The sequence below is a fragment of the Puma concolor genome, chromosome B2, assembly GCF_028749965.1.
Source record: "Puma concolor isolate L17-30 chromosome B2, mPumCon1.1.hap2, whole genome shotgun sequence".
In the NCBI taxonomy this organism is placed as follows: Eukaryota; Metazoa; Chordata; class Mammalia; order Carnivora; family Felidae; genus Puma; species Puma concolor.
The window spans coordinates 122908314-122930717 of record NC_141671.1 but is presented as its reverse complement, the minus strand read 5'-3'; the positions used below and the strand labels follow the sequence as shown (position 1 = coordinate 122930717).

The window sequence follows — 22404 nt, the reverse complement described above, 5'->3', positions numbered from 1 at the left end:
TACCATCCGGTCTTTAAGGAAAAAAAAAAGTCTGTTAATTCCTGGGCTGGCCCAATTAGGCTGTATCAATAAAATAAAATGCAACACTGATAAATTTTAAAGCCTACTTTTTTTTTTTTTTTTTTTTTTTGAGACAGAAAGAGACAGAACATGAACGGAGGAGGGTCAGAGAGAGGGAGACACAGAATCTGAAGCAGACACCAGGCTCCGAGCTGTCAGCACAGAGCCTGACGCGGGGCTTAAACTCATGGACTGTGAGATCATGACCTGAGCTGAAGTCGGATGCTTAACCGACTGAGCCACCCAGGCCCCCCACTTAACATTTTTATTAAAATACATAAAATACGTTTGTCATGGTCCTTGATTGAACACTGGTTTGAACAAACCAGTTGTAGGAAATATTTGAGGGACATCAGTATGGATCTGAGTGATACGTATATTGGGGAGTTACTGTTCATTTCGTTATGTGCAATGACAGACTAGTTACATAGACCAATATGCTTTTTTTTTAGAGACACTACCAAAATATTCAGGGAGGCATGTCGTGTTTATAATTTACGTTAAAATGCAAGTGTTTTTCATTATCTGAACTCAGTAACAAATAGATTTGTAGAAAGTTTCAGATGACTCCCTAGATGCTGGAATCCTGCTACAGGAACCAAACAAATTTGGACAATCTATTCTGTGATACAGAATAGATATGGACAGTAAATATAATTGTATTTTAGGACCAAAAAAATGTCACGTTACTGTTGCACGTCTTAACAATTGTTAAATGTACGTGATAGACATACGGATGGGTATTCATTATACTATTCTCCCTTTAATTCTCTCTGAAAATTTCCATAATAATTTTTTTAATGTTTATTTGTCTTTGAGAGAGAGAGGCAGAGTACGAGCATGGGAGGGACAGAGAGAGAAGGACACACAGAATCCGAAGGAGGCTCCAGGCTGTCAGCACGGAGCCTGACGTGGGACTCGAACCCAGGTCAGATCATGAGCTGAGCCGAAGTTGGATGCTTAACCGACTGAGCCAGCCAGGTGCCTCTCCACAATAATTTTAAAAAGTGTTTAAGAAAAGACTTTACTTCACACTAGGCCATACTAAGACAACATGAAGTTGTGATTATATTACTTAAAAAACAAACAGAACCTAGGTTAGATAGGAGCACCTACAGCAAAGGAGCGCCTATAGCCTTTTTTGCTACCAAAATGTCTCAATATCCAAACATTGTCATTTAAAGAGGGCAATGATAACAAGATATCCAGAGGGAAGTAGGATGGTATGAGATATAAAAATAGTGGGGCGCCTGGGTGGCGCAGTCGGTTAGGCGTCCGACTTCAGCCAGGTCACGATCTCGCGGTCCGTGAGTTCGAGCCCCGCGTCGGGCTCTGGGCTGATGGCTCAGAGCCTGGAGCCTGTTTCCGATTCTGTGTCTCCCTCTCTCTCTGCCCCTCCCCCGTTCATGCTCTGTCTCTCTCTGTCCCAAAAATAAATAAACGTTGAAAAAAAAAATGTTAAAAATAGTGTGTGAGGGAAGTCTCAGGACATTTACCGCAGGAAAGAAAAGATAGCAGTTGTTCTCAAATATCTGAATAAAAAGGAAACTGACAGAACCAGTTAAAGTCACATGGAAGCAGATCTCATGAAGCCACACCGATAAACAAATACCACTGCAAAGCAGGGGACTCCACAGAAGAGAAGTGTCACAAAAGGAGGCGGGGGGGGGGGGGGGGGGGAGGGGGGGAAGGTGTGGCTAGAGAATTAACCAACAGTTAAGAATGTTATAGAATGAGTCTTCGATTGAGTATAAGATGAGACTAGATGGTTTTTAAGGTCCCACCTAATTCTCAAATCCCAGATTCTAACATCTTAGATGAAGGCAGGCTACTGACAAACTAGGCATTATACACTAAATTTTTATTTCAGTTCTAGAGCTACTGTGTCAGTTTAGTTAAATTAACATCCCAATTCTCAACTTCCCGCTTTGCCTTCAACATGCGTGTATGTTCAAAGGGGCAGCAGAGGGAGAAGACTGGCAGCACTACAGGGCAACAGCACAGGCACATGGACGAAGCTGCAAACCTTGAACCCGTGTGGCAGGGTGACATTCTATCATTCTGTCACCTGGTGCACTTCCGGGACCCATCTTTAGGGCTGGCATTTTTGCATTCTAGCCACAGAAAGAAAATTTTACTAACAGGACGCCTGGCCTAAAAAAAACCCTTGTACTTTCCAAAGGAAAAGCTTATATATTATGCCATCCATATTACATAAAACATTCAACAAGTATTTAAGTATAAAGCAAAAAGTACTTGATACACAAACCATGATTACATTGAGTTAAACAGAAAGTTAAAGTATCTTCATTACTTTTGCCTCCACCTACTATGACTTAGTCTAAATAACAATTCTGAAGACCAGCAAGCTGGTAGCATTCATGTAAATACCTTGCATCAAAATGAACTGTTACGATTTTTTAAATCTGTATTAAGAAAACTACAAAAATACTGTTTTTATGGGAATTAATTAACAAGTGGTGGGTTGCCAGCAACTATCTATTTAAAAAAAATAGTAAGGAAAATTTTTATGTTTCAGTCAGTAAAAATATTTGTGATGGTGCCTAAAAAATAATGGAGGAAAATTTAATTTAATTTAACTTGATGATTTTCTGAATGTGTGCTTAATGAAAGGCAAATCAATGGTTTACACTCAAAGAAAAAGTTCCAGTTAAAACAAAACAAAGTATTTTTGCAATTTAAGAATAATCTAATATCTACCTCATATTAATAATGTTTCAATAGGAGCACACTTAAGAATTTCACTATTTCATCATGTACTAAAATCTATCTATAAAATAAGAGAACTTGGGGGTGCCTGGGTGGCTCAGTTGGTTAAGTGTCTGACTCTTGATTTCAGCTCAGGTCACGATCTAAGGTTTGGACATCAAGCCCCGGGTTGGGCTCCACGCTGAGCATGGAGCTTGCTTAAGATTCTCTCTCTCCCTCTGCCCCTCCCCAGTGCTTGAGCAGAGGCTCTCTTTCTCTCTCTCAGAAATAAAGTAAGAGAACTTGGATCCTAGTGGAAGCTTTGTGAAAGTGGGCTGGCTCTGAACGTTCCTACACTTATTTGCAAAATGCATACACCATTTACTCATCACATGATTTGTTTTGAGAAATTAATGAACACCTCCCAAATCATAATGTGCCCAATTAATGCCATATTAGTCAATGCTAACATCAACTAATGTATTACTGTGGATAACAAGAAAATAAGTATATTTTACTGAATATAACTTGAAATTTGCAGATTCAAACTCAAAAGATGAGAAATTGAATGTACCAATTCCTTATGAAGAACAAAATTTACTTTGGATAGCTTTCTTAGTATTTCAAATAAATGGCCTTAATGCAGGATTTTTAGGAAGATACCACGTCATTTTCCAATCACATACAAAATACTCAAAGAAAAACAAGTCCCACCACAGTTATAATTACTAAGGTCCCCCCTCCCCCATGCTCAAAAAGGCACATGTTTTTAGGCTGCTGAATCCTTACATTTATCTGCATATTAAAGAAGACTGAGATCACATGTATATTCTGTCATAGCTCGCCAACAAAGTATTCTGAAAAGGTCTTTGACAATCTGAGATACAAGAAAAACCAATAGTGAATTAACTGGTGAGGGCGAAATTCCTTGAATACTGATAAGAGTGCACTTTTAAAATACTTATTTATTCTGTTAACTGAATTTATTCTGTTAACTGTCTCCGATTCTTTGTTCATTTTCCTTCTGAGATTTCTTACTGCTTTATACAAGCTCTTATATGTTAAAGAATATTAATCTTTTGCCGGCTTATGCTATTCCTTCGCTAAAATTCTTCACCTGTCTCACTCCTATTTGTTCTATAGCTCGGCATCCCCTTCATTCAATCAGTTCTGTAGAAATGAATTGGAAATCTAAGCATTAGGCCTCATGCTGGGGAGGGGGGGGTTGGGGATCCAGCCCTGAGCAAGACCTGGTAGAGGGAATGCAGGTGTTCTCAGCTCTAAGGTGAGTTAAGAGTACAAACTATTCAGACCTGAAGAAGGGCCAGCACAGCTCAAGTGGAAAGAGTGGCGCAAGACCAGGCTGGAGATGCACGGAGGGGTCATGTCTTCCAGACTACATTAAGGATTTTCACATTCTCACATGCATCCCAAGAGCAATGAACTAAAAGAGAAGCAAGAAATGACATGAAGTATTTGCTTTTTAAAAATATATCCCCGGCACTTCTGTAATGGAAGAATGGACTGGATGATAAGAACGGGCAGGAAACTCAGTCAGGGTCCAGTGCAGCAGTCCTGGTGAGAGAGGGAAGCAGTGGAGACAGGGTGGATGAAGATGCAAAGGAGTAGACAGAAGAGTGACATTTCTAGGAGATGACTGAACACAGCTTTGTGGCTGATACAGAAAGAGGAAAAGGGGGTGGAGGATGACTCCAGGTTTGTTGCCTAACATACTATTTACAGAAACATTGGAAGGAGAGCAGGCTGCAGAGCAGACAGGACAAGGAGCGATGGTCAGGATTCTGTTTGGGGAATGCTGAGTTGAAGGAACTTAGAAGACAGCCATAGGGAGGTACAGAGCAGACAATTAGGTAAGAGTCCATCACACAGGACAGGTCCAGATTAGAAGTAAAAATCTGAAAACCCGAGTAGAGAAGGTAATTAAAACCACGATGGATAAAATAAGAAATCAAAGGAACTGAGACATCCGATCCCTAAGACTGAGCCAGGGTGTCCCTACTCTGAGTCCCAGTACCATGTCGCTATGCAAACCACTATCACAGGATTTCCCCACACTATAGTAAAATTTCGTATTTATTTATGTCTCCCTGGTAGACAATAAACTCCTCAAGCACATAATCAAATCTTACTTATTTTTACACCCAAACCTTAGCATAGTTCCCAAGACACTAAACACATTCAATAAAATGTCTGGAAGAGCTTAACTGTTAGCTTGAGATTAAAAAGCAGTACACACACACACACACACACACATGTTTCAGAGCTCAGACTCTGGAATAGATCACTTGGGTTAAATCAAGCCCCTACCATTTATTTATCAGCTGTGTGACCCTAGGTAAGTTATTTAATGCCTTTGTGCCTAAATGTCCTCATCTATTAAATAAGGCACGTAATAGGACCTATCCTGCAGTGTTGCAAAAATTGAAATTTCATGCAAAACACAGTGCAGTACTAACAGTTGGTAAGCATTCAAACTTAGCCATTCTCATTGTTATTATTATCTCCTTTCTTTATCTTCCATGAATAGAGAAGTGTTCAAAACTGGAAAGGATTTCCAGTTATCTGCTGTGGTCCTCAAGCTTTGGAAAACAAAAACAAAAACAAATCATGTTCTTTCAAGTCTAAAAGCAAGGGGTAGAGGGGCACCGGGGTGGTTCAGTGAGCTGAGCATCAGGCTCTTGATTTCAGCTCAGGTCATGAGCTCAGGGTCATGGAATTGAGCCCCATGTCAGGCTCCTCTGCCCCTCTCCTCTGCTTTCTCTCTCTTTAAAAAAAAAAAAGTGGGGTTGGGGGTGCTTGGGTGGCTCAGTCGGTTAAGTGTCTGACTCTTAATTTCAGCCTAGATCATGATCTTGTGGTTTGTGAGCTGGAGCCTCAAGTCAGGCTCTGCACTACAGTGCAGAGCCTGCTTGGGATCCTCTCTCTCCCCCCCTCTTTCTCTGCCCCTCCCCCACTCTGGATTTTTCTCTCTCTCTCTCTCTCTCTCAAAATAAATAAACTCTAAAAAAGACAAAGAATAAAAGGAAAAAGAAAAAAAGAAAAAAGCAAGTGGAAAAATAAAGAATACAATTTTGATGTGTCTGTTTAGTATTATAAAAAAATAGATTTGGGGCGCCTGGGTGGCGCAGTCGGTTAAGCGTCCAACTTCAGCCAGGTCACGATCTCGCGGTCCGGGAGTTCGAGCCCCGCGTCAGGCTCTGGGCTGATGGCTCAGAGCCTGGAGCCTGTTTCCGATTCTGTGTCTCCCTCTCTCTCTCTGCCCCTCCCCCGTTCATGCTCTGTCTCTCTCTGTCCCAAAAATAAATAAACGTTGAAAAAAAAAATTAAAAAAAAAAAAAAGATTTAACAGTGATCTTTTAAAAAAATCCCCAATAATAAAACCATTTTAAACCAAGTGCTTATTATGCAGAGTTTTTTTTTTTTGGGGGGGGGGGGTTGGGGTTAGGGGAGAAGGGGAACAAGGAGAGAGAGGGAAAAAGAATCTGACCAAGTCTATTACATATTGCAAAATATATATTTTGCTTTTACTTAGCTAGGTACCTGCAAACACAGGAAAATTAGAGGTACAACAGATTTGGAAACTAAACTGCAACAAAACTGTGTATCATGTTCATCTCGCTTAAAGTGTAAATCTACTGTGTTCATTTCAAGTGTATGGCATAGGTTTTCTCCCCAGTCTTATATGTCGTATTCTCCCATATTGTGAGCCATCATTTCAAAAACTAGTTACGTCTGTCACTTTATAGAGAATCTTGATATTTGTCCTAACTTACTCATAAGTAACCACACTTTGTGAAACTAAGCCACTAATAAGCTAATAAAACCACATAATTTTAAAAAGATTATCATTTTCTTGGTAGTATAAATATTAACTCCCTAGGTGGCTAGTAAGCTGAACAACCCCTCTTTCACCTTCTGGTTGGTGTCAGGGTTGACACCCATAAAGTTCAAAGTTCTCCGTATTCTGTATTCTGATTTTTATGTCAGGGATGTGAATGCAGGGTTCAAACTTGAATGCCGACAGCTCACCAAGAATTTAATCAAGAGAAAGCACCCCAAGGTAGAATACAACATGAGAAATTTTCTATTTTGATGGTTTCCTTTCAACTGCTTTTACAGGCTTACCCTTCGTATAAAATGTGTGCTCTAGTGTAGACAACCTGTTTAAGGTCTATGCCATGTATGAGTGCCATTTTAAGAAAAGGAAGGTAGAATTATGAAATAAATTAGCTAGTTGGAAAATAGTAATACAGAGTTCAAACTTTTCTAGGTAAAAAGCAGTTTTTACTATTTAGTAAAAAAGTAACATACTTAAATAAAAGCAAACAGGGTTACAGAATGAATATCTTTCCACATGTAAGCACCATTAAGAACGTCTTAATTTACTCAGAACTGTCAGATCTTTAATTGACTGAGGGCTGAGTCACGTTTTTTAAACTGGAAATTAAGGTCTGTGAGAAAGACAAAATATTTTAAAACAGCACAACAGTAAACTGAGTAATTAGATAACATACAAGTAAAAGAAAGTATTCTTACATAGAACATAAATCAAGAATGACAATGAAGTTTTCTGACTGCAACACTAGCTCTTAACTACTAAGTAAAAGATAAAACAAAATAACAACTACAAAAAGCCTCAACCCCCAGAGATACTGATTAACTAACTTTCATGGGGGGGGGGGGGCCCTAATTTTTAAAAACATTTCCAAGTTGTTTCTAGTGGGCAGCCAGCTGAGAACCACTGGGCTGCAACACCACAGCAGGTCATCAAAATAATGGAATTTCCCTTTCGGCAGGTCCTTAAAATGGACTCTATTCTCGTATTAGGCCTGTTTATCATTAGAGAACATCAAGACTTCTGTAGTCTGTTTACCATGCATTGTTTCCTTAACTTGATTCGTGCATGAAACTGTCACACTCTGCCCTGTGCCTCTGCGTGGTATGAAATGTTTAGGAACGAGCGGCCCACTGCTGAATCTGATGTCGCAGTTGAAACTCCCTCCTGATGGACCTCTCCAGAGCATAAAGCACGGGGCACTCCTGACTCTCAAAATTCTCCCTCACCACCCCTACTTTTGGCTTCTGAGGCACCGTTCCCTACGTTCTCCTCCCATTTCCAATACTTTTCTGCTCCGCAAATTGGAAGTTCTTCACTGAATCCCAGGACAGTTCCTGAAAAGCTCAACAATAGGTTCCAGAGGTGAGGAACCCCTGAAATTGTGCACACACAAATTTGGATGTGTACCTGAGGAGGCCATTTGTTTTTCATATTCTCGATGAATTTAAGAGCCCTTTTCTTCTATAAGCTTTCCAAGCTTCAACTGTTATCTCTGAGTTTATGACTCCTACATCAATCCTAACCTATCAGAGATCTGAATCCATTTTCTTCACTGGCTGTGCAGTATGTTCATTAACTTAAACCAACATATCCAAAATCAATTAATCCCCTCAGAAATACTTGTGGTGTCTTAATTCTTCATTTCAGTTGATGGAGCCACCCTCCAACACTCACTCAACACCTGAATCAGAAATTTCAGAATCAATCATCCTTCAGCTCTTCTCTTTCTCTTATACCCAGTTAACTTTTCACTTTGCTTCTTTTCTGCATCCGAAGCATCAACATTTTAAGCTTTCACATATCCTTATGACCACGGCCTTCTAATGGAACTTTGCTTGCAGTATCCACAATCTAGTCCATCCAACAAATAAGCTCTCTTCCTAACTGTGCCACACCCCTGCTTAAAGAAAAGTCTGGCTCTCTTGCACGGACACATGGCATCTAACTTGCTTGGCTTGGAATGCAGTGAGCTTCGAGCCTCCAATTTACCTTTTGTGACCTAATCTTCTTCCACTTCCAACACACCTTAACAATCTCAACTATTCACTATTTCTCCTCCAGCAGACCTTTTCTTAATTTTAAATTTGCCTAGGATGCCCTTTCCTCATTGCTTCACTAACAGACTCTTACTTGTGGTTAGACTCATTGAATCCACAACTGATACGAACCAAGCACTGTAGCTGAACACTGGGAATACAGCTCAGAACAACGGTCAGAGAAGGAAACTTCACGGCAGCTGTATTCCGGTGGAAGAATCTGACAATGAACAGATAAGCAACTAAAATAATTAAGAAAATGTGATCTATGTTGTGAAGGGAATAAGAGGACACAAGAGAAACTCTAGGAGGAATGATGCAGGCAGGCCTCTTAAGTTCCTCAGAGACGAAAAATTATTCTTAACGTGCGATCTTGTAGGATAAGAAGGAACCAGTCACGAAACACTAAGAGGAGCTCTCCGAGCAGAGGGTACCGCAGAGGTACCGTCTGCATGATAACCGTGTGCTATAGGCACCACACGCCTTGAAGAGAGCTGTTTAATATAAATGTGTAACCTTTAGAATTTGGCTTAGCTGGCACTTGGTCATCAACTCAACAAATAGTTGCTAAATTAGATGAATACTTCAAGAACAAGTGAAAAACCGAATTGTGGGGTTGGGGAGTAAGTAGGAAGGGCAGACATTTTTCACTGTAACAGGTAAGAAGCTTAGTAGCCCCAAACCACTCAAGTTCTCTAACAGCATCTATTATGTCCTTTATTTAACTTACTGGTATGTTCTGCTTAGTGTTCACACACCTAACAAGTTATTATTGGTTTCAGTTTAGACCCCCAAATCCTGAAGGGCAACTGTGTTTCAGGAGCTTTTACAAATACAGAAGTATGTTTCTGATGTAAAGAAAGAGTCATTTTAATTAAAACACCCATACAGATCCTTAACGTTTTTGATGTATATATTCCCTTTCCTTTCTCCTAAGGGTTACGTTCTCCACTTTAACCCCAGGAGTCCTATGAGCCCTAAACCATCCATACCCAAAGTTCATTCCATGGTAGCTGGTCACAGACCAGCCAACAGGTCAGCTGCTTCCAGCCTACCAGTCGCGCAATTAAATGAATATGATAATAGAGCCGTCATTCCACTCTTTACAAAGTAAGAGTGAGGAAGTAACACAAGACGAATTAAGAATGTAGCTTCAGACATTTGAAACTCTTCCAATTTAATCGGCCCCAAACAAAAAGCCTAGAAAGAGTAAATTAAAAGGCACACATTCTTAATAGACACACATTCTTAATAGACACACAAATTAAACAATTATCCAAGTGGTACTGTACTATGCACTGAAGGAGAATTTTCAAGATCACTGGCCAGCCAAAGGTTTTCTCAGCTTTACTAACCTAAGGATTCACACTAGCAGTATGCTGCTGAGATGATAAAAGAGTTATTCGCATGGCTGTTCGTCAGTCATAAACTGTTCAGCTGTGTCACATACCTTAACTGCCACCATCACCAAAAAAGGAGGAAAGAACTGGGTTAAGAAATCTAGTGTACCTTTGAGATTAGCATACCAACGTTGTGCTGAGGCAGGTCTCATGAACTGGTGACTATGCCTTCAAGAAGGCTGTACCATCCACATCTACCCTAACCTGCCCCCAGCAGAGATTCTGGGATATATATGGTCAAGCCGTGCAATTAAAGGATGCTCATCACAACTTCACCGGGTTACACATGCATACGAATAACTGGAGACAGCCAAGAAGCTCACTGTAGCCATCAGCTGGTAAGGAAAAGAAAAGGCTCTGTACCTTGAAAGAGGCTCTGCAGCAATTTACAAGGACTGGGGTGGTTCTTATTCCACAGAAGGTTCAGGTTTACCACAAATGTTAGCTGAGGTTCAAACAACGATGGTTCTATAAATGGTGACCGTAGTCAAAAACTGAATTCCCATCTTCGTATTTGTGCTTTTAGACTACACATTAGCTTTATTATCTTTATATCTCAAGGTCAGCAACACCTGTCCCTGAAAAAGTGTGGTGGAAAGAACACTAGGGAACATTTAACCATGTGTCAGTGAGACCTTTATTTCAAAACGGGCTTTTATTCTGGACAATATTAACACCTTGGAGACCTGTTTTCGTAAAAATCTCCCACTATAGTCCTTAGAATATCTAAAAGGGTATATGGAGGTGTGTATGTATAAACTATATATCTATATCTCTATAGATATATCTATGGATATATATCTATGGATATAGATATCTACAGAGATATATATAGATACATATGGATATAGATATCAGTGAAATAGCCATGATCATTTCTTTGCTTATCTCAATATTTTTCAGATCCAGAATCCATGATGGCTATAGGAATAATGTTAACAATATTATATCAATACTATATCAATCTAGTCAACGAAATGACTACTCAACTAAATCAAGAACATCAACTAAACTTCCCTCTCTTTAAACAGGAAAACAAAAGCCACATCTCTACATACAAGCATATACGCCAATCTTCTTAGGGGAGAAATAGTATAAAAACCAACTTAAACAAAACAGCACAAGATGGAAGGGTTATAAAACTCGACCCCTGTACGTTTAAAGCAAAACATATTTTTAATAGCACGTTTCATATAACTTCTGAAATATACCTTTTATGAAAACATTATTTCAACTAAAAACCAAGACCTGGATGTCAGCCAAAACAGAAAAGAACAGTTTGCAATTCACTGTATTTAAGCAGAAACATTTATTTTCTAGTCAGCAGTTTCAAATGTCCTTCTAACTAAACTAAAACATTTGTACTTCACTTTAAAAAGTTAACCATTTTAATAACAGCCTAAACAAAACTACAATTATCAAGCTATTCCCCTGATTAGGTAAGCCTCGGTATCTGGTGTTAGCCTTACCATAAACAAATAATTTTCCAGTTCTATGCGGTCATCCTTGAGTCACTTGAATTACTGGAGCAGAGCAGCAGTCTCAGCTACTTCTAAAATTACAAGAAAGCTACAATGTAGGACATTTATAGTGATAACAGAAAACACAAGTTAAATGGCCTGACAAAGACACCAACAAGTTTCAACTTTATCACCATTTAAGGTTATACAAGCAAAAATAGTATCCTCTAAAGAAAGAGGAATTCTGCTAAATAAAACCATCAGGGTCTATTGCTTTTATTCAGAAGCACCATACAGCAAAACAAGTGGTCAAGTCCACAGGGTAATAGCATTTCAATAGCTGCAACGTGGTGCCAGATCAGTCTTTGTTGGCCTTCCTTTCCCAAGAAACAGAGATGTCTCTTTTTACTTAGTCCATCTGCCGTAAGTGCTAACCAGATGCCTGTGTGATAATTCAAAATTAAAACAAAAGTGCTTCCCTCCCCCCAGAACCTAACAGCAGGGATGAGTCTAAGTTGGTAATCACACATCAAGAATTCCAGTGCTTTAACAGAAAGCCTCCATATGAAGGACACAAACTATATAGCTGGTTCACCTTTAATGTGCTGCCTAGTACCACTGCTGTCAGCATCAGGGAATATTTTTTCACCTAATTATGCTGAGCATTGTTCCAAATGCTTTTCACTTAATTCTCACAGCAATCCTACAGGGTCGTACTAGGATTAGTCCCATACTGTAGTTGAAACAACTGGGGAATCAAGGCAGTGAAATACATTACTCAGGCCATATCATCAAAAAGCAGCACGGCCACTGTATTGAACACAGACAGCCTGTATCCTGATTCCATACTGTTAAGTGCTATATTAAGACTAATCCTAAGAAAACAGTATAATTGGTTTTGACTAAAATTGTTCTGCCTCACGATGAAAATACCTGTAATTTATCAACAAAAGAAGGCTCGCACCTGATTCTTTGGAACTATTTAATTAACAAAAACAAATTTTTACTTCTTTTAAAATTTTATGCGTTCTCATCGAGGGAGTTAAAAACCAAAAACGGGCGCCTGGGTGCCTCAGCCAGTTAAGCATCCAACTTCGGCTCAGGTCATGATCTCACAGTCTGTGGGTTCAAGTCATGCATCAGGCTCTGTGCTGACAGCTCAGAGCCTGGAGCCTGCTTCCGATTCTGTTTCTCCCTCTCTCTCTTTCTGCCCCTTCCCTGCTCAAGCTCTGCTCTCTCCCGCTCGCTCAAAAATAAACAGACATAAAACAAAACAAAACAAAAAAAACATACCACGGACAAATGTTTATAAGCAGATCTCTATGGTGCTAAATACAATTAAAACAGTAAGAGTCCTCATCCACACATGTCCTGACAAAAGCGTCCTCAGTACACAATCTGATTTTCAGTACTCTTGCTTGATGAATGAATACTGCATGCTTGAAGTTGCCAGCCAAACTTTTGTGCTGTGTTGTCTTTTTTTTTTTCGTGAAATTTTAAACAGTTTCATTATTGATTCCTGCACGAAGGCCCATCCGAACTGTCCCAGAACTCACTTCAGTGTGTTTAACATTTAATGGGATCCCTAGCAGCAGGTGTCCCATACAAAACAAGCCATCGAAGCCAAATTTTGAGTTTTATCACCAATCACAAGATAAGACCAGATGAATATAACTTCTGATACAAACTGATTCTTTTTCACTAATGACCTATTTCTAGAATCTTGGTTTTTCCACAACTACACAGACACACACACTCCGTATCTTTCTTCTTAATAAAAGGTTGTATCACAAAAGTCAAATTTGTATACGTAGCCTGGCAAGCCCTCAAACACGCATATACTCTTTCACCCTCTCGAAATTTCCCAAGGTGGTATTCATGCGAGCAAATACTGGAGCTACTCAAGGCAGTAAATCATTATTTTTACTGTTTGAACTGGTTTAAAAAAAAAAAAAATCCCCAATCATATTAGAGAAGTTTTTGCTTATAATTTGCAGCCAGTAAAACAAAAAAACAAAAAAAAAACAAAATAACTGAAATTGTAGGCATCAAGAATTAGATTACTAATTAGATTAGATAATTAAAGGTGCCCCTCATCTACCAGATTACCCTCCGAAGTCAAAGAAAATAAATATACCCTTTTATTAACATGTTAATCTTCAAAATATGTACACACACCTGCATGACATTAGCATACAATAGGATGGCAACTCATAGTCCTGATCCTCCAGAAAGTCCTAATTTTATCAGGCATGATGAAATCTGTACATCAATAGCACCGGGCAGTGTGTAACAAGGGATTTAAAATACAAACTTGTGTGTCGTGTTTCGGTATTCATGGTATGTCCATTTCTCTGCTATCTACAAGTGCACAAAAAGCACCTGAAGAGAAACACCTTTCATCCAGCTTTACATACTCGATGTGGCATTAGGCATATAAAAGGTGTAACAAATCTGAGTGTATGTTTCAGGAAATCCTTATTTTTTAATTCAAATGTCACAACACAGCTAAATTTTCAAAGCACTACAGGTCTTCAGTTAAACACATGGGGGAAACATTCTACTATGAATTCTTTTAAAATCAATTTAAATTTTACTTTTCAAAGCAATAATAATTTCATCACATGGTCAATGATGCAACGGAAGGAAATCAATCACCAGATTCTTACCGGCTCCTTCGCCTAAAAACAATGCTGACACCCATTCAACTAGATTATACAATATTTATTGTAAGTGATGTGCCACATCCATGATAAGAAATAACATTCTCCAATAACATTCGGTTGCATATTTCATATGTATTTGCTCTACTTTAGAGCAAATTCTGCACATTCTATACACGTATATAATAGGTCCCCTCATTTGTAGAGTATATGTTCCAAGACCCCTAGTGGATGCCTGAAACTGCAGGTAATACCAAACCCTATATACACTATGTTTTTCTCTGTACATACATACCTATGTTAAAGCATAATTTCTAAATAAGGCACAGTAAGAGATTAACAATAGTAATAAAACAGAACAATTATAACAATGTACTATAAGAAAAGTTATGTGAATGTGGTCTTTCTCAAAATATCTTATTGTACTATACTCCCCCTTCTTTTTGTGATGTGAGATGATAAAATGCATATATGTTGAGATGAAATGAGGTGAATGACGTAGGCCCTATGACCTAATAACCTAATATTAAGCTACTACTGACATTCCGACCATACATCAGAAGGAAGGTTGTCTGCTTCCAGCCCCTGGCTGACCAGGGGGAACTGAACCCACAGGAAGTAAAACCACAGATAAAGAGGGGACTACTGTATATCCACAAAAGTTTTGATATAAAAATTATCCACATAAAGAAAAATTTGTGGGAATCACTTAAATTGTTCCCTCAAACTTGGCAAAATGTAATTTCAGTTAAATATTCAGATGCAAAATGATCAGAAAAGACTGATACTAAGAAGGTTTTCAGAATAAAAATTATGAAAATCTGAGGTTCAATTAAAAACACAGTGAGCTCTACAATACTTTTAACCTTTAAAAAAGTGACTGTGTCTATAATTATAGTACTACCACTTGAACTTGTAAAGCACCTTTTAATTCTGAAAAGTGACAATATTTTTTACATGCTTTATTTCAATACAGTCCCAGCATGAGGCTCTTAACCTGCTGTTCTGCACAAACAGAATGAATACATAACATCTGACATGACCACTTCAATTCTACAAATAAAGGGGAGGGATACAGAAGAAGGAAAATACAACAAAGTTAACATTAATGAAAAGGATATATAGCCCAAGGATGTATACCGAAAACTCCGTAAGAAACAAACAATACAAATAGCCCAAAAAATCATTTGGACTGTTACATGATTAAATAAGGATAGGAACTAAAACAACACCAAACACTGGGAATGTTACAGTAGAGAGCAGGGAACACAGAAATTGGATTGCTACTAAAGGTGGAAGCTAGGGCCTGACCCCCACTCAAACACGGAACAGACAGGGAACCACAAACAGGTCTAGGTGAAGTATGTGATGGCAACCCTGTGATTGAGGGAATTCACTTAAGTCTCATGTGCACTATGGAAATCTTGGGACTCAACATCCAACAGCTTCAAGTGTGGTCCTCCCCCAGGATATCCTTCATAGAAGAAGAGCTTTATGAAAAGATTAAACAATCCTTGATTCATTAACCTAAAGGTGACAATCTTGGGTTTTTCCTCTTAGAATCTTAAGCAACTCTAAATCTCCCAATGTTTATACTTTCCATTAAAGATAACTGCCCACCTCTTTGCACATCCATGAAAGTCCTTTAACAAGAGATACTGAACCCCAACTCCATGAAAATGCCTGTGTTAAAAACGCTATTCTGGCTATAGTGAACCAATCAAGAGCACTTATTAGGAGACCATTAGTTTCTGATCTTGAAGGCAAAGAGTATGAAAAGAGGGGGCTGAGAATAAGGATGACACATTTTGCTTAAGACAAGCCAGCTTAGCCAAAAAAAAAAAAACAAAAAAAAAAAACAAAAAAAAAACTTGAGACAAACAGAAGCTGTGGTTGACATAATTGCTTCTGTGATTTATCAGTTTTATTTTCATTGTTGTCCTCAACTTTATATAGACAGCTTTATTCTCACTGGACATGAAGATGATATTCTCTTGAATATGTGGCCATTTCAGTATGCCATAGGGAAACCTCATTTACTGACCTGGAATGATTTGGGAAAGTATAAAACCACTAAATAGTGATGTAAAGCACAGATCATATAAGCTGACAAATATTTACCTGGAGGTATCAAACTGCAAATAATTCTTTAAACCAGATAGCGATAAAAGTCCCTTCTCCATTTGAATGGCCTGCCATTTTCTCAAACTTTAAAAGAGACAGCAGATTACGCTCCGACTGCTAAATCTTTTCCTTGTATTTCTATTTTTCAATTTTCTCAGGGATTCTGTAATTGGTTCTTCACACAAAAATCAAACCAGGCTTGTTTCTCTCTTTTTTACCTTCAGCCAATTTTAAGGCACTGTTCTTAACCCTAAATACAGAAGCCCACGCTGGTTAACTGCCAGTGTCGCTTTGCAACTGCAGGTGACAGACGCAGCCAGAGAGCTCACAGATGTGAACTGGCTGGCTGCAGTCTGAGTCTTATTGCAATGAGCACACTGACAGAGCCCGCAGATGCACACCGCGGCTGAAGGAGTCTTAAAAACCGTCATTCTCAATTAAATTACTTTTAGGGCTCTTACGGGCTATCATTAAGCGCTTATCCCAATTCTGATCCTCGCTTAGCTCTGCCCACAATTCATTTTATCTTCCTCAGTTCCGGACCCTTCATCAAACCTAATTTGGGTAATAATAATAATAATAATAATAATAATAATAAAGCGGGGCTGTTGGCATCGCCGGCACCAGTAACCGGGGAAGATGCTATTTGGTAGCATTCCCGCCGCGGCAGAGGCCGCAGGAAGTTTTCTGGGAACCAATGGACCCCTAGCATCTTTGCACGATTCTTCTTCTCCAGGGTGAGGGCTTCACAGAAACGGATGGGGAATCTCCCTTCTGTCTTTCCCAGGGGTGGCTAACAGGAAAAATAAAACACCTCTTTTCTTCTGCTACACCCCGCTCGGTTAAGCTCGCAGGCAGGGACGCCCCGCCCCCCACGCCGTTATCCCTGATGAGCTCCCCAAATATCACCCGGTCCTCCTAAGAAGTAGACCCTCCCTCGGCCCCCGGACCAATTCCTCCCACCTTAGTTCCTCTCCTCGGGTCGTCCGCCCCCGCACACCCCACCAACCGTACGGCCCGGCTCGCACACGCCAGCCCCGGCGCCCAGATGCCCGGCACCCGGCGCTCAGGCCGCCCGGTCGCCCGCGCTCCCCCCGCCCAGGGTCGCCTACGGGGTTACCGTGGGAAGAGGGGGCGGCGGCAGAGAACGCGGCGGCAGCGCTGCTGCCGGTTACGTCGGACGCGGAGGATAAGCTGGAGGACAAGGATGATGATGAGGCGGGCGCGCTCCCCAGTCTCCATGGAACTCCCGCCCCGACCCGTTGCTAGGAGCCCCCGAGGCTCGAGCTCCGTCTTTCGTGCTTTGTTGTTCCGGGTACTGGGCGGCCGCTTCTTCCCCGCGACAATAAATAGACCAGACGCAGGGGGAACATAGAGACAGTGCGCGGGGGCTAGAGCGCCGCCGGACAGGGCGCCCCTGGGCTCCTCGCTAGCCACTCATTTCCGGCTCTCACTGCTCCCGTCACTTTCCCCCGCCCCTTTCCCCACTTTCCCTTCCTCCTTCCTGGTCCCCCAAGGTAGGCCCCTCCCGCTCTTGGACTTGGCGACGTCCGGGTGTTGGGGGCAGGGACTGCTACTGGGCTAGACTTCTTTTGCTGGAGGACCGCCTAAAAAGGTTTTGAAAAAATTGCGTGATCTTTGTACCTTTCTAGCTCATCTCTAAACATGGGTTCGTTGTTCCTGGCATACAGTATAGTATAAATGGACTTTAATTTTTTTTTCAAAACCTTAGAACTTTCTCGTTAGCTCGTTCAACTTCAAGGGCCACCATTTAACGCAATTAGCAAAACTAGTTCTCAACAACTAAATTTATTTTCTAAGACATTTTCTGTCTGAAAAAGTCCTATTTTCGCTTTTTCAGTTAAACGCGTTAATTTACGACGTCATGATAAACCTCTCATTAAGGAATTCTAATTCTAGTCCTAAAATACAGCGGCAGGAGATGATAGCGGAAGGATGGATGGACAGATCGATAGAAGGGTGGGTGGATGGGTGGGTGGATGGATGGATGGATGGATAGATAGATAGACAGAGGCAGGGAGCTTAGGTCACACTTCTGTCGCCTCTCCCTTCCCTATTCCTTACTCAACTTGGGTTTGCGGTCAGGACTCCGCATGGGAGCCCGAGCACTTCAGAGGCTTATACGCGGCGCAGTCAGATCCTGGAAGGATGGACCGGGGCGAGGGCGGCTGCAGGCTAGGGCTGGGGAGCCCAGCAGGAGAAACGGTGGCTCAGGCCGACGGGCGTAGGAGGGCGGTCACTCGAAAGCTGGGCGCCTGGGGACTGAGACTCTTTCACGGCTCTGCGCCCAAGTAGCCCTGGAATCCGGGGACCCCGAGAGGCGCACACTCGCCAGTTTGAACGGCCGCGCTGGGGTCCGATGAGCTCTCGGGGGTGGCCTGAGAGGCGCTGCCCGCGGGAGCGAGACTCGGGTAACGGCCTGGGGAGCGCCAGGCAGCGCAGAACCCCGCGGCGCCCCCGGAGTCCCACTCTTCAGGCTGGCATGGGCCTCTGCTCCCGAGCTCAGCTGCAGCCAGAAGCCTCTGGCCACAGAAGAGGACGACGGGCAGCTCTGATTTAATAAAAGGCCACAAGGCGGGATCATGGGTATCTGGTCTCTGATTGGTGTGAATCGTGGATGAAAAATGATAATGCCACTATCCGTTTGAAAATGAAGGCAAGGGCTGACTTCAGGGCATTTGGGAGTATGCAACCATTTGGGTATTTTATTATCTATTGGGTCTCTAAGGATGGCTCTTGATCTTTTGCTTCCTACTCTAAGTATTCAAAAAATATCTGAGCATTTAAAAAGCTCTGTAGATGAATGGAATTTCCATTTTGCTGCAATATTTGTACTAACTTATTTTCGAATAATATTAAATAATTGTAGCTTGGTTAGGTATAAGTGGAGAAAATAAACGAGGCTTGACTGGAAAGTAATGTCTGTGTCATACTGGGGTGATGACTCTTAGGAGGTAACATTTCAGCTGTTAACTGAAAGCTATGGGAGTGGAAGGGATGTTCAGAGAGTGTTCCGGACAGAGGGAACAAGATATGCTAAGAGTTTGCTATGCCGAAGCATTAGCGTGGATGGAGCGTCCTGATCTAATCAAGGGAAAGAGTGACATCAGATGAAATTGGAGACAAAGTCAGGCCTTAAACCTTCAGTGCCTTGTAGACACAGAAGGGAGTTTGGATTTTCTTCCAAGTGCTAGAGGAAGTGATGGGTTTTAAGCTGTAGTGTAACATGGTCTGATTTGCCAAGGAAATGGCAACGGAAAGGCTTTAATCCCCTGATTAGTGCCAAGGCTGAAAAGTCAATTTCACATCAATGGTGACCAATTTTAAGGTCTTCATGAGGCAGCTTTCTTTCAGGGGACCAGCAAGATACCTGGTATGAAGCCAGTCAATTACTTCAGACTCCCTTTTGTCATAGATTAGTCGACAGTTTGTCTCACTACAAGTGCCTTATCCGGGAAATGGATGTATGTTGCTGCAAGCAAGTCCCATTCTCCATAGACCTATCACATTAGCCCATACACCCTTCCTCTGACCAAGGAATTCACTTCACCACAGAAGACGTAAAACAATGAGATAGAGTCAGTGGGCTTCATTGGTCTTAGAATGTGCTCCATTATTTAGGTGCCAGGTAAGATTATAATATTACTCATTATTCAGGTGGTAGGTAAGGTTAGAATATACAGTATATGTTCTGAACCAAGACTCTCCATTAATACAGAAATTGATACCTAGGCTGGGAACCTAGTGAGATTTATCTGGTAGATAAGTGCTCCTTAAAATGTGATGTATGGACCAAAGCCAGTCTGTAAACTGTACTGATCAGCAATGAAATAGGTATAGAAATTGAGAGGAGCATTTTGAAACTTTTAGTAATTTGACATTAATGTGGCCCCTAAGCATGCAGTTTTCTATTTATGAAAGCATTTGTCTGTGTTGAGTTGATAACTAAAAACAAACAAGCAAGAAGTGATCCTTCACGACAGATATCTGTGTCCACTAAGGCTTCTAGCTTTATGAAAACTCGTTTTTGTTTTTTTTTTTAATCAAGCTATTGGAATATATTGGCTACTTCTTACTCCCTTGGTGCTCTGAGAGAGACAGACTGGTTCAGCAGGGCCACTCAGAAGGAGATGGGCAATAATAAAGTGGTACTTATATAGCTGGTAAGAGGAGTCCTTTCTGCCAGTGGGTTAGTTATCTTGCGTTGATAGTGATCAGATAATATCTACTCTGCCAATTGAAACAGTTAGATTTTCTGACCCCCCCCCCCCCCTTCCGCTTCATCCCTCATAAGGTTAAAACACTAAACAGGATTGCAGAGACCCAGCAGGACAATGGAGTCAGGGATGTCTCATTCCTCGGGGCTCTTCTCAAATATCTTCTGCTGTGCCCCCTTACCAACTGAAAGATAATTTCTCCCATTGTGCCAGTTGAGTGAGGTACAACTTAGGGGACAGTCTGAAGCTGTAACCTGGCTTTACAATCCCAGCCTGCTTCCCTCCCTGCCCTCAGATAAAGTCTGTGGCAAAGACAGTGAACTAAGATCTAGGGTGATTGACAGAGTAGAGTTGCCAGGCCAGTTTCCAAGAGATGGAAACAAGAAGGGCAAAGTCCCTATTTAAAGCTTGCGCGGTCTAAATGAGATTTCTGATAACAAGCTAATGGATTTCCCCTAAATGACATTGACTGACAGCCAAATAAATTTTAAGGGATTGCCAGAAAGCCTTTAGCCTTGCAAAAGGCCTCTACTGCTGTGCTGTCTCAAAGACAACATCCCAGTCCTGGGATCTGCAGAAAGATGAATTCAGTTGCCAGGGAAGTCTCAGGAAATTCCTTTTCACTACTTCTCTAAAGGACAGCCTTTGAGGATAATAGATAAAGGAAATCTTGGCACTTTGAGTGACTGACAAGAGATCTCAGTTTTCTCCTGGAGAAGAGAAGTCCTTCTTACGCTTATTCTACATTATACGGTATATGCTCAACCATGGCACAGTGAGTCTCCTTTTTGCCCTTTCTTATTAGGTTTTGTTATCCTGTTCCCCACCCCCCTCTATTATATATTTGTGCATTGGGGAAAAAATCCATTATCATTATCATTTAGCTAGATCTGGACCTTATCAAGATTGGCTACACTCAAAGATCCTGAATTTGGGCTGCAGGTGACATTGAGTTTTCCTCTAGCATTGGGTAGGGATTGAGTACATTGTCAATTGCATAAGGGATAGTTGCTTTATGTTAAGAGAAACTACAGCTATGTGAAAACCAGTGTGTGTGTGTGTGTGTGTGTGTGTGTGCGTGCATGCACTGAACAGCCAAAGGGTAACATGTAGGGAACAGTTATTGGTTTGTCAGCCAAGAACACCTCTCTTCTTTTGGGAAAAGTACTTACACCTCTTATTTGGAGAACTATGTTTGCTCTTTACCTACCTCCAATCTAATGTGGATCCAAGTGGGAGTTGCAATTGCTAGTGGTTTCTTCTAGATGTACAGGGACTCGGAAAGGAATAAGATTGGAAGATTGGTGACAAGGTAGTGTGGGGAAGAGGTATATAGATAAGTTTCTTTTCATGAGCACACACTGTGAAGATCCGTGTGTACCATTTGGATACACGCTACAGGTACCCATTGCAGAGGAGACTTTAATAATCAGGTGGGTGAAATGGCACTGTCTCTGGATGTCAGGCAGCCTCTTTGCTTAGCCACCCAGGGCTTGCTCAGTGGGCCCTTGAACAAAGTGGCCATGGTGGTGGGGATGCAGGCTATGTATACACTCAACAATCTGAATGTCTCCTTACCGAGGCTCCCCTTGCTGACACTGCTGTCAAGAGAGAGAGCAGAAAACAACACCGAGTCCTTGATCCGGCCCCCTTTCCCTGGGCTACTAAAAACAGCTGTCTGATGGCAGATTGATCATACGGGACCTCTTCCACCTTTGAGGGGGCAAAGATTCATCCTTATTGGAGTACTCCTGTACCCTGAAAATGGATAGTCTTTGCTGCTCATAATGTTTCTGCCAGCACCTAGTGTTTGTGATTCACAAAATGGTGTGCCATCTACCAGCAGTGCATTCCA

At 41.2% G+C, this 22404-nt stretch overlaps 1 protein-coding gene across 10 annotated transcripts in view; it reads right to left on the bottom strand.

Annotated features, from left to right (window-relative positions):
• The window catches only part of TBPL1 (TATA-box binding protein like 1), a 36595-nt gene extending 17740 nt beyond the window's left edge, over window positions 1–18855 (bottom strand). The window contains exons 1-3 of one of the 10 annotated variants that reach the window (XM_086707913.1): window positions 18402–18855; window positions 11534–11616; window positions 8797–8884 (exon numbers count right to left, since the gene is read on the bottom strand). The gene's annotated coding sequence lies outside the window, so the exon portion shown is untranslated. Of the gene's footprint in view, window positions 1–8796; window positions 8885–11533; window positions 11617–17274; window positions 17405–17431; window positions 17781–18396 lie in introns of those variants that run through there. The other 9 variants (XM_086707911.1, XM_086707910.1, XM_086707909.1 and 6 more) reach the window with 9 other exon arrangements.
• Between the last annotated feature and the right edge of the window lie 3549 nt (window positions 18856–22404).